The sequence below is a fragment of the Arachis ipaensis genome, chromosome B9, assembly GCF_059453495.1.
Source record: "Arachis ipaensis isolate K30076 ecotype BB chromosome B9, ASM5945349v1, whole genome shotgun sequence".
Classification (NCBI taxonomy): domain Eukaryota; kingdom Viridiplantae; phylum Streptophyta; class Magnoliopsida; order Fabales; family Fabaceae; genus Arachis; species Arachis ipaensis.
In genome coordinates this window covers 53,379,412-53,391,448 of record NC_142444.1, presented here as the reverse complement: position 1 = coordinate 53,391,448, position 12,037 = coordinate 53,379,412, and positions in this window count along the sequence as shown.

Sequence of the window (12,037 nt, the reverse complement as noted above, 5' to 3'; positions counted from 1 at the left end):
TTTAGAGTTATAATGTGTAAATTAAGTAGGCTTGAATTTAGTTGAGAATAAAGGAGTGAATTGGGATAGTTGAGAGGTATTATATTAATAAAGAAACTAATATAGCTTGCGAACCCTTTGGAAACCGATAAATTCTTTTTTTGGTTAAAAACTAGTTTTTGGCCAACTTCGGTTGGCCGTAACTCGGCCCTCGGAGTTAGAAATTCAATGAAATTACTTTTTTTATAAGAATTTATTTAATGATCTTTCCAATGATTCAAGAATGGTGGAAAAATGAGTTTTGTATAAAAAGTTATGAAAGTTTAAAGTTCGGGTTGAAAAACTAAATTTTTGCATCATAGTAGCTTTTCTGAAAATCCGTATCCGTGTGTATCTGGCAGGTCATGCGTATGCAAGCAACAGGTTCTGCCAAGTGCTCTCGTGTATGCGAACGTGGTCCGCGTATGGGACAATTCCATTTTGAAACTAATGCGTATTCAGAAGTGTCATGCGTATGTGATAAACCCCAATTTTGTGGTTTATCTTGTGTTGAATTTAGGGAATTTTATCAACTTTTCCTACATTTATTCAATGAAATACCATGGTTTTGTGAATTTCTCCTAATTTGTGCTTAAAAGTAAAAACATGCTTTTTAGGCCTTAAATTGGTTAAATTTAATCCATTTTGATTTCCCTCGGTGCCTTGATGTGTTTGTTAGTGATTTTAGGGTTAAAAGGGCAAGGAATGGATCAAAGGAGTGAAGAGAAAAGCATGCAAGAAGGAGAATTCATGGAAAATGAGCATTTGGAGGACTCAAGGCCACGCGCACGCATCAGCCACGCGTACGTGTGAGGAGGGGATTCGCCAACGACGCGCACGCATCACCCACGCGTACGCGTGAAAGAGAAAGTTGCCAGTGACGCATACGCGTGGCCCATGCGTACGCGTGACAAGTGGCACGTGACCTCATTAAAGGCAAAACGCTGGGGGCGATTTCTGAGCTCAAGGAGGCCCAAATCCAACTCATTTTCTGATGCTTTTGAACCCAAGAATTGGAAGGGAATGGGGGGAGTAGTCATAGTGTAGTTTTTCATCATGTTTTAGGCTAGAATTCGAGAGAGAGAAGCTCTCCCTTCTCTCTAGAATTTAGGGTAGTTTAGGTCAAATTTTCTTAGATCCAACTTTTAATTATTGTTTTGATTTAGTTTTCCCTTTTGATTTCTTGTTATTACATCTTTGCTCTTCTAGTTTTACTTGTCATTTTCTTTATTTTGTTGCTTTTATGTTCATGCACTCTTGTTGATTTCAATTTCCTTTTAATGCCATTTTATGTTTCCATGTCTTTTTATATTTATCTTAGTTACTATTGTTGATTTCTTGCTTGTGTTAGTTATGGTTTTCATTAATTCTTGCATTTTATGATGTTTACGTTTATTGCACTCTAGGTGTTTGATGAAATGTTTCCACTAGTATTAGAGTAGTTTTCTTTACTCTTGGCCTAGGCTAAGAAAATTGGGTGACCTTGAGTCATTGGGTCTCATTGCATTGGTGATTTGTGAACTCTTAGTGGTCAATTTGATACCCATTAACGCTAGCCTACTACTAAGTCAATTAGTAGCTAAGTTGGGACTTATGGGTTGATGTTGATCAAGCCTATTTGACTTACTTCAAGCATAGAAGTAGACTTGATGGGTTGGTCCTTCATAATTGTCAACATATGGTTTGTAGACAAGGATGGTGATCTCAATTTCCATGCCTTAGCCAAGAGTTCTTTTCATTCCCTTTATTAGTTAATTGTCATTTACTTTCTTGTTATTCACTTTCTTGTTATTTACTTTTCTTGTCAAATACCAAATCAAACCCCCCTTGCCCCTTCATAGCCAATAATTGATCACTTCATTGCAATTCCTTGTGAGACGACCCGATGTTTAAATACTTCGGTTTATTTTTATTGTGGTTTGTACTTGTGACAACCAAAATTAAAACTTTGATTGAAGGTTGTTTGTTGGTTAGGAACTATACTATCAACGAGATTATTTGTGTGAAATTCCTAACCGACAAAAATACTCTTTCATGTTTTTGGCGCCATTGCTGAGCAATTGCAATGGTGTTATGTTATTGGCTATTGTATATATGTTAATATTGTGAATCTGCTTCTTTGTTAGTTTTTGCTTGCTTTAGGAGTTAGTTTTTATTAGTTTTTATTAGTATTTGTTTTTATTTTCTCTTGTCTCTATGAATTCTCATCACTTTGGCTATGAGTGTGGTTCTAACTATATTGTAGGAGAGGGAAACTACATTAAGAACATGCATCAAGGATGGGATAATCAAAGGTGGGAGGATCCATGTGCTTATGATCAACATTCTTGGCAACAACCTCCTTCCATGTACGATGAGCAAGAACTATTCCATGATGCATACCAATCCAATGGCTATGGTGGAGCTCCTTGTGATTACCAATAACCCTACCATATGCCTATGAATCCCCTCCTCAATATAGTCCTCAACCACTATACTCACAAGCCCCTTACCACCAGACACCTCCATATGATCCTAACCCTTATCCACCATGCCAACAACCATATGAGCCATACACACCACACATAGAACCACAACCATTCCAACCTCAATACTTTCAAGAACCACCACCTCCATACCATTACCAAGATGAATCACCTCCCATGTATAAAAACTTTCAACCACAAGATGAATTTTTCTTTCCACCACAACCCTCCATGGAAGAACACCCATATCCATCCATCCAAGAGCAATATGATCCTACTTATACTAGTCAAGCGGAACAAGAGCCAAGGGATCGCTTCAAAGAAGAAATGGATCAGCTTCAAGTAATCATCCGTCAAAAAAAGCAAGAGGAAGCCCAAAGGACGAACGAAGCTATCGAGGCTAACCTTGCCAAAATTAAAGCCAACTTGGACTCGTGGGATTTATACCGTAGACAAAGCATCTCCACGGATGAATGTGAAAAATGAACTGAAGAGTGGAGCATGAAGGAGTTTTTAGAATCCCAACATGAGGACAAGGAGATGGGGTATGTCTTGCAATAAGTGGATGAGGAAGAGATTGTTGAAAAAGAAAAAGTGGTTGAAGACCTAGGCGAATTTGAACAAGAGGTGGATTTCAAGCTTGAAGACACTTCCACACCAAGTGATGTTGTTGGTGATTTTGTGGAAGTTGTTGAACCTTTTCCATTGAGCTTGAAATTGATGTTGAAGAGGATAATATGTAACCTCTTGAGCATATTGTGGATGATGAAAGATTGGAAGAAGTTGAGCAAGTATTGAAGATGATTCCACACCAACTAATGTGCTGTTTGAGATTTTTGAACCTTCCTCATTGTGTTGTGAAATTGATGTTGAGGAGGCTAGAGCACAACTTCCAACATATGACTTGAGCAATGAGGAATGTATAAAAGAAGTTGGTGAACAAGGAATTGAAATTGAAGAATCTTGTCAAGAGGTGGATGCCATCCAAGAAGAGCACAAGGGAGTGAAAATTTCCTTGCCCAAGTTGTTTGAGACCTCCCTTCCTAAGTCACCATCCAACATAACATTCAAGTGGGTAAAATCCTTATCCTAAACTTTACTTTCTCACTTGAATATGGTTTGCTTGAGACGGATAGGCAACTTAGAGTTCTTTGTGGATTGAAGAGTAAGAGAGAATGTGTAGTAGTTGGCAAAATGATGTTAGGCTCATTAAGGTTGAACCCTCAAGGCATAGGTACTATGGTTGGAAGAATACTAAATTGCATGGATCTAGGAGGATGTTTGGGTGCCTATATAAGAATTCTATGTGCCTGCCACCCGGATGGAACTATGATAATCAATTAGAAGACGGGTGTGAAAATAAGATATGGGATCCCATATCACAACATGAAGACCAATTTTGGGAGCTCATATCTTGGGAAGAACTTCACCCAAGGTTGGTGAAGTCGGTTGGAAATTCTGACAACCATTTGAGGAGCAAGCATCCTTGGGAGTTCAAGGATGAGTACAAGCATAAACCACCTTGACAAGGAGCCTCCCAATTGTCCAACTTAAGTACTTAAACTAAAAGTGCTAGGTGGGAGACACCCCACCATGGTAAACTCTTTCCATTCTCTTGTATATATAATCAATGAATGAATTGAGTTGCCATTGTTAGGTAGTTTTCTTCTTTTCATACTTTTGGATACCTTGCTTTGATTGTTAAGTTACTTGTTAAATTCATGTTTTGAGTAGGATAGTTGTTTTGAATTGTATTTTGCTTGAAGTGCAAGTTTTGTTTATTTTGTCTTTGAAAATTTTTCAAAAACTAAAAGATTTTTGTTAAATTTAAATTTTGGTAGATTTAGAATGTTTATAGGTTAGGAGAGTGTTAAATTATGTTTTTAGGCTTCTTTAAAAAAAAGGGCGTTCCACGTGTGGGCGTGGACGACGCATACGCGTCCCTGGTCTTTTTCGCACACCCACGCGTGACCGTGAGCGACACGTACGCGTCAAAATGCTGATGTTGGGACTCTTGGTATAAAAACTAGAGAGTTGCGCTGGAGTGGTGCTGCATTTGTGTGAAGAGCACGATTGACGCCCACGCGTACGCGTGATTGACGCGTACGCGTCACCCTCTCTTTTATGCATCCCACGTGTACGCGTGCAGGACGCTTACGCGCCACTTCCCCTTTCTTCTTTTCGCGCGCACGAGTCGCCCATGCGCGTGCGTCGCCTTCGCACCCTGTTTCTCCTCTGTTTCTTCTCTTGTCCTCTTCTTTCTTCTCTCCTTCTTCTTTCTTTCTACTTTTCTTCTTCTCTCTTCTTTCTTTCTTACTTCCTTCTTCTCCCTCTCTTCAAAATTCCACTTCTTATTTTTCTTATTTTTCATTTTCTTTTGAATGTTACATTTGCTTATTTTCATTCATGGCATTTTAATTTTGTTTTTATAGCTTGTTCTTATTTTCTTTTCTAAGTTTTTTATTTTAATATTTGTGTTGAATTCTCCTACTCAATTGTTGAGAATTTCTTGCATTATTTTGGTGCTTCGTGACTTGTTTAGCATTAATTGTAATATTTGTTCCACACACAAGATTAGTGCTTTAGTCCTTCCCAACTCATTATTCTTCGTTCTTGTGCCTCATTATCATTGAGCTAGGATGGGACCAAATGCTCTCATGCTTATCACTAATCTTGTTTGTGATAATTCCTATTAGAACTTGATGCTTCCAAGTGTTCTCTTCATGCCATTTGCTTATGATTTGATTTTACTCTTGCATCAAGTATTAGTTGATATGCCTTAGCTTATATTGCTCTCTCATTTACATGTTGTAGCTACCATGTAGTTGAGAACCCTACTCTTATTTGGCATTAGTCCCCGCCTATGTTCTATTTGCTTTGATATCTTTGTTGTGGGCTTAATTTTCTTTCTTTTTTTCTCCTTTTAGGCTGGTCACCAAGAAGGGAAAGAAAAAGATTACGAATGGAGAGTCAAACAAGTTCTTCTGCATAACCTTTTGAAGGAGCTCATCAGTTGTAGCAACCCATCCCCCTTGCTCATCTTTACATGTACCGAGGATGGTGCAATTTTCAAGTGTGGGGAGGTCGAGGACCGACCTCCGTGGGTAATTATCTCCTTCTCCAACACCAATTCTTAATCATCTTCGTTAGTTAGTTGTTGCATTGCAGGATAGATTGCATGATAGTTATAATTTGTATATATTCCACCACTTCTTTCTTGTTAGGACTACTTGGTTATAGTGATGATTTTTTTCCAAGAAAACTGTTTTAGAGCACCCTACCAATTTGAATTAAAAAAATTTGTGTGAACTTGATTGAAGAATTTAATTTGGAACATGGTTTTTGAGCTAAGAACACACAAGCATGTGAGTTTTGAGCCTAATTGTGTGGTTACATCTTATAACCACTATTTTCACTCTTGTGTGTATTGTTCACTTTCTATGATTGCAATCTTTGATTTGCTTGATTTTATATGTCCATTATTTTGCGTATGAATGCATTTATATGATTGAGGCCGTTATTTCAATAGGTCACTTACCCAAGTAGCCTTAACCCTTTTATCCACCTTTGTTAACCAATTTTGAGACTATGATAAACCCCCTTTGTTCTTTAATTTAGCACATCACTACCCCCTAAGTGAAAAATAATAAAGGTCCTCTGATTTGGATCTTTGATTAGCTTAGGCGAGTGAGGGTGTGTGTCATTTAAGCGGGAAGGAAGCTTGGGAACATTGGTTGAGATAAAAGTGTGTTTTTATATTTTTGTTGAGATTTTGGAAATTGGATACATATTCATGCATTAAATGTTTAAAACCATATGCATTGATGTTCTTATATATATTTTAGTTTGAAAAAAAAAGAAAAATAAAAAAATAAAAAAAGAGAAAAAATATATATAAAAGAAAAAGAGAAAAAGAAAAGCAATAAAAGGGGACAAAAATGCCCCAAAGCAAAGTAATAACAACAATGCATATGGAATGTGAATTAAAGAGAATGCATGAGTATGTGAAAAAAAGTGGGAATCATGGGTAGGTAGGTGGCGTATTAGAATTGTATAGGTTGTTATGTGTATTAGGTGAGAGCTTAGGTTAATTAAAGATTCAAATTTCAAGCTCACTTAACCATATGCATCCTTACCTTTACCCTAACTCCATTACAACCTATGAATAAGTCCTCATGATAAATGTATGCATGCATTGAATAATTGTTGATTGTTAGATGAAAAACAAATCTTGGAAAGCATGATTAGAGGAGAATTGAGTGAATCAACCCTGTACACTTGAGCGACTAGAGCAGATACACTTCCGCTGAGGGTTCGATGCTCAATTCCTTATTCCCGGCTTTCATGAGCTTTCTTCTTGCAAGTCTATTTGAACTTCATTTTGATATTTGAATTGGTGGGATTCATGAATCACCATACTACGTTAGCCCTACATGTACATATGTATTCTTGGAGATTGATTTACTTTTAGCCAAGTAGGTAGAAGCATTTTACATTTAGTTGCATTCATATAGTTTATTTGCATTGAATAAATGTTCATACCCCATTTCTTGTCTTTCTTAGTTTAGCATGAGGACATGCTTAGTTTAAGTGTGGGGAGGTTTGATAAACCCCAATTTTGTGATTTATCTTGTGTTGAATTTAGGGAATTTTATCAACTTTTCCCACATTTATTCAATTAAATAGCATAGTTTTGTGAATTTTTCCTAATTTGTGCTTAAAAGTAAAAACATGCTTTTTAGGCCTTAAATTGGTTAAATTTAATCCACTTTGATTCCACTCGGTGCCTTGATGTGTTTGTTAGTGATTTCAGGGTTAAAAGGGCAAGGAATGGATCAAAAGAGTGAAGAGAAAAGCATGCAAGAAGGAGAATTCATGGAAAATGAGGATTTGGAGGACTCAAGGCCATGCGCACGCGTCAGCCACGCGTACGCGTGAGGAGGGGATTCGCCAATGACGCGCACGCATCACTCACCCGTACGCGTGAAAGAGAAAGTTGCCAGTGATGCGTACGCATGACCCATACGTACGCGTGACAAGCGGCACGTGACCTCATTAAAGGCAAAACGCTGGGGCCGATTTCTGAGCTCAAGGAGGCCCAAATCCAACTCATGTTCTGATGCTTTTGAACCCAAGAATTGGAAAGGAATGGGGGGAGTAGTCATAGTATAGTTTTTCATCATGTTTTAGGCTAGAATTCGAGAAAGAGAGAGAGAGAGAGAAGCTCTCCCTTCTCTCTAGAATTTAGGGTAGTTTAGGTCAAATTTTCTTAGATCCAACTTTTAATTCTTGTTTTGATTTAGTTTTCCCTTTTGATTTCTTGTTATTACATCTTTGCTCTTCTAGTTTTACTTGTCATTTTCTTTATTTTGTTGCTTTTATGTTCATGCACTCTTGTTGATTTCAATTTCCTTTTAATGCTATTTTATGTTTCCATGTCTTTTTATATTTATCTTAGTTACTATTGTTGATTTCTTGTGTTAGTTATGGTTTTCATTAATTCTTGCATTTTATGATGTTTATTTTTATTGCACTCTAGGTGTTTGATGAAATGTTTCCACTAGTATTAGAGTAGTTTTCTTTACTCTTGGCCTAGGCTAAGAAAATTGGGTGACCTTGAGTCATTGGATCTCATTGAATTGGTGATTTGAGAACCCTTAGTGGTCAATTTGATACGTATTAATGCTAGCCTACTACTAAGTCAATTAGTAGCTAGGTTGAGACTTATGGGTTGATGTTGATCAAGCCTATTTGACTTACTTTAAGCATAGAAGTAGACTTGATGGGTTGGTCCCTCATAATTGTCAACACATAGTTTGTAGACAAGGATGGTGATCTCAATTTCCATGCCTTAGCCAAGAGTTCTTTTCATTCCCTTTATTAGTTAATTGTCATTTACTTTCTTGTTATTTACTTTTCTTGTCAAATACCAAATCAAACCCCCCTTGTCCCTTCATAGCCAATAATTGATCACTTCATTGCAATTCCTTGTGAGACGACCCGATGTTTAAATACTTCGGTTTATTTTTATTGGGGTTTGTACTTGTGACAACCAAAATTAAAACTTTGATTGAAGGTTGTTTGTTGGTTGGAAACTATACTATCAACCAGATTATTTGTGTGAAATTTCTAACCGACGAAAATCTTCTTTTAGTATGCGAGCAACCGCTTATGTCCATTCTTCTCGCGTACGCGGAAGGCACACATACGCATGACCACCCTGTTTTGCTAAAAATAAATTTTTAAGTTCTCAACCATTCTTCTAGCCTTCTAAACCTCTGTAAACCCTGTTATGAGTTTAGAACCAGTGTAATAGAGTGTAGAGGAGTTAGGAATGAGATCTAATTAGGTGAGACAATGAATTAGAGAAAGATGGATTAAATATAATAAGAGATATGATGAGGATGATTATGATAATTCTAAAGGATGATGATTGATTTTGATTGAGGATAATGACTATAATTAAGATAATGAGAGATAATGTTGATTGAGTTTGAATATGATTTTGAATAAAGTGAAATGAGATTTAGGGTGAATTTGATTAAAAAAAATTGACTATGATTAAGATATACCTGCCTGGGTAGATGCAGTGCAATTGTTCCCTTTGCTCCAAATTAGGGTTTGAGCTCCCGGGATAGATGCAAGGGTGTGGTTCACCCTACATACTCTTGGTTGAGAATGATACTGTAAGAACCATAAATTAATTAACCGATTAATTAGTCTAAAATAATAATAATTTAATTGTCCAGAATAGGTTCAAAATTTTAGAATATTAATTAGAAAATTTAAATATAATATTTGGACTCAGTAGATTTTTTTGAGTTGGAAAATGTAATTTATGCAGAAAATTGCATAAAAATGCGTACTGATAAATTAACCGGTAGAACCGGCTTAAGTCTGTCCAGTACTGTGCGGAAATGATAAAAACAATAGAAAAAGTTAGGAAAATAATTAAAATTGAAAAACTGGACACTAATTTTAAAGGTTTGGCCCAATTTCGGGCCAAACGGGCCAAAAATGCTAACGGGTTGGACCGGGCCAAAGTTGGGACCAAGCCTAACATATATAAGTTCACTTAATGAGCTTTTCAGCTCATTTAGTCGACCAAAACACAACACACCAGCTGCATGTGTGAAGAGAGGAGAAGAGAAGTGTTACTATTCATCCACCACTTCCGGTGGCTATAACTCGAGCTACGGTGCTCCGATTTACGTGCCGTCAGTGGCTATGCAAAGCTCTCTGATAAACCACTATTTTATGGTTTATCTTGTGCTAATTTGAGTGGTTTTTATCAAGCCTTTGCACACATATTCATACAATTTTCATGATTTTACAATCCCTTCCCAATTTTGTTTTATGATTGAAAACTTGCTTCCTAAACCTTTAAATTATATATTTTTGATCCCCCTTTCTACCATTCGATGCCGTGATTTGTGTGTTAAGTGTTTTCGGACTTTATAGGGCAGGAATGGCTTAGAGAATGGAGAGGAAGCTTGCATATATGGAAGGAGCACAAGAAATAAAGGAGACAACCAGCGAGAAGCGACGCGCACGCATGGCTCACACGTGCGCGTGACACGCAAAGATGACCAGTGACGCGTACGCGTAACTGACGCGTATGCGTGACATGCGCTACCTGCAGAAATCGCAGAAAATGCTGGGGGCGATTTTGGGCTGAGTTTGGACTCAGTTTTCGGCCCAGAAACACAGACTAGAGCCAGGGAACGAGTAGAGACTCAACAGACATTCTCATTCGCATAGTTTTTAGTTTTTAGTTTTGAATCTTAGAGAGAATTCTACTATTTTCTCTAGGTTTCCTTCACATTCATAGTTTTTTTAGAGTTTTATGCTTTTGCTTTGGATATTGAGAAGAATCACTACCTCCGTTGAAGTTGCCATTATTCTAGTTTGTTTCCTTATTCCTTTACTCTTTTGATTTCTTATTAACCCTGTTCAGATACGTATGTTTATGATTTTGGGATTTATTAATGCAAAGAACTATTTTTACCTTTAATTGATTTTTAGTTCCTATTTTATTTAATTTATCATCTATTCTTTTTACTCTTCTTATATGTCTGTGAACGTTATATTCCTGTCAACGGAGTAGACTCCCAACTTGACTTGGGGGTTGATTAAAAGGAGACTAGTACGCGAATTGTTTGTTCCCCGGCAACGGTGCCAAAAACTTGGTACGCGAATTATTTGTTCCCCGCAATGGCGCCAAAAACTTGGTGCACGTGACGTGGTCTCAACACTTCTTCACAACTCAACATAACTAACCAGTAAGTGCACTGGGTCGTCCAAGTAATACCTTACATGAGTAAGGGTCGATCCCATGGAGATTGTCGGCTTGAAGCAAGCTATGGTCATCCTTGTAAATCTCAGTCAGGCAGATTCAAATGGTTACGAGGTTTGATAATTGAAATATAAATAAAACATAAAAGAGATAAAGTTACTTATGTAATTCACTGGTATGAGTTTCAGATAAGCATATGGAGATACTTTGTTGCTTCAGAACCTCTGCTTTCCTACTGCCTTCTTCCAACTATGCGTTACCTCCTTCCATGGCAAGCTGTATGATCCTCTCGGATGAAAACAAATCCATATGCGCTGTCACCGCACGGCTAATCATCTGTCGGTTCCCGCTAGTGTCGGAATAAGACCATTGTCCTTTTGCACACTGTCACTGCGCCCAGCATTCACAAGTTTGAAGCTTGTCACAGTCATCCCTTCCCAGATCCTACACGGAATACCACAGACAAGGTTTAGACTTTCTGGATCTCAGGAATGCTGCCAATGGTTCTAGCCTATACCACGAAGGTTCTAATCTCAGATTCAGATGTTCTGTTGTCAGGAGAGACAATGTGGATCGTTGATTGTGAACCCAAGAGAATATACTCTGGCTGTCGTCCAATGACTACATTGAACACCATGTAGACCGCTTTGTGGTTGTCAGGCACGCGATCTTGGCTAAGCGAGTAACGAAGATTGGGTGATTGTCACGGGTCACCCCTTCATTTTGACTTAACTGAATTAAGTACGAGAGTATATCTTGGAGAAGAAGTAGGCGTGAATTGAAATGAAAACAGTAGTAATTGCATTAATTCATGAAGAACAGCAGAGCTCCACACCTTAATCTATGGGGTGTAGAAACTCCACCGTAGAAAATACATAAGTGAAAAAGGTCTAGGCATGGCCGTGAGGCCAGCCTTCAAACGTGTACAATGGTCTCTAAGATCAAAGTGATCAAAAAGATATTCCAAAGATATAAAATAAATCTTTAAAAGTAGTTTTTATACTAAACTAGCTACTAGGGTTTACAGAAAATGAATAACTAAGTGCAGATAGTGCAGAAATCCATTTTCGGGGCCCGCTTGGTGTGTGCTTGGGCTGAGCGTTGAAGCTTTTTTATGCATAGGCTGTTCCTGGAGTTAAACGCCAGCTTTGGTGCCAGTTTGGGCGTTTAACTCCAATTTTGGTGCCAATTTGGTGTTTTACGCCAAGATATTTTAGGCTGACTTTGAACGCCAGTTTGGGCCATCAAATCTTGGACA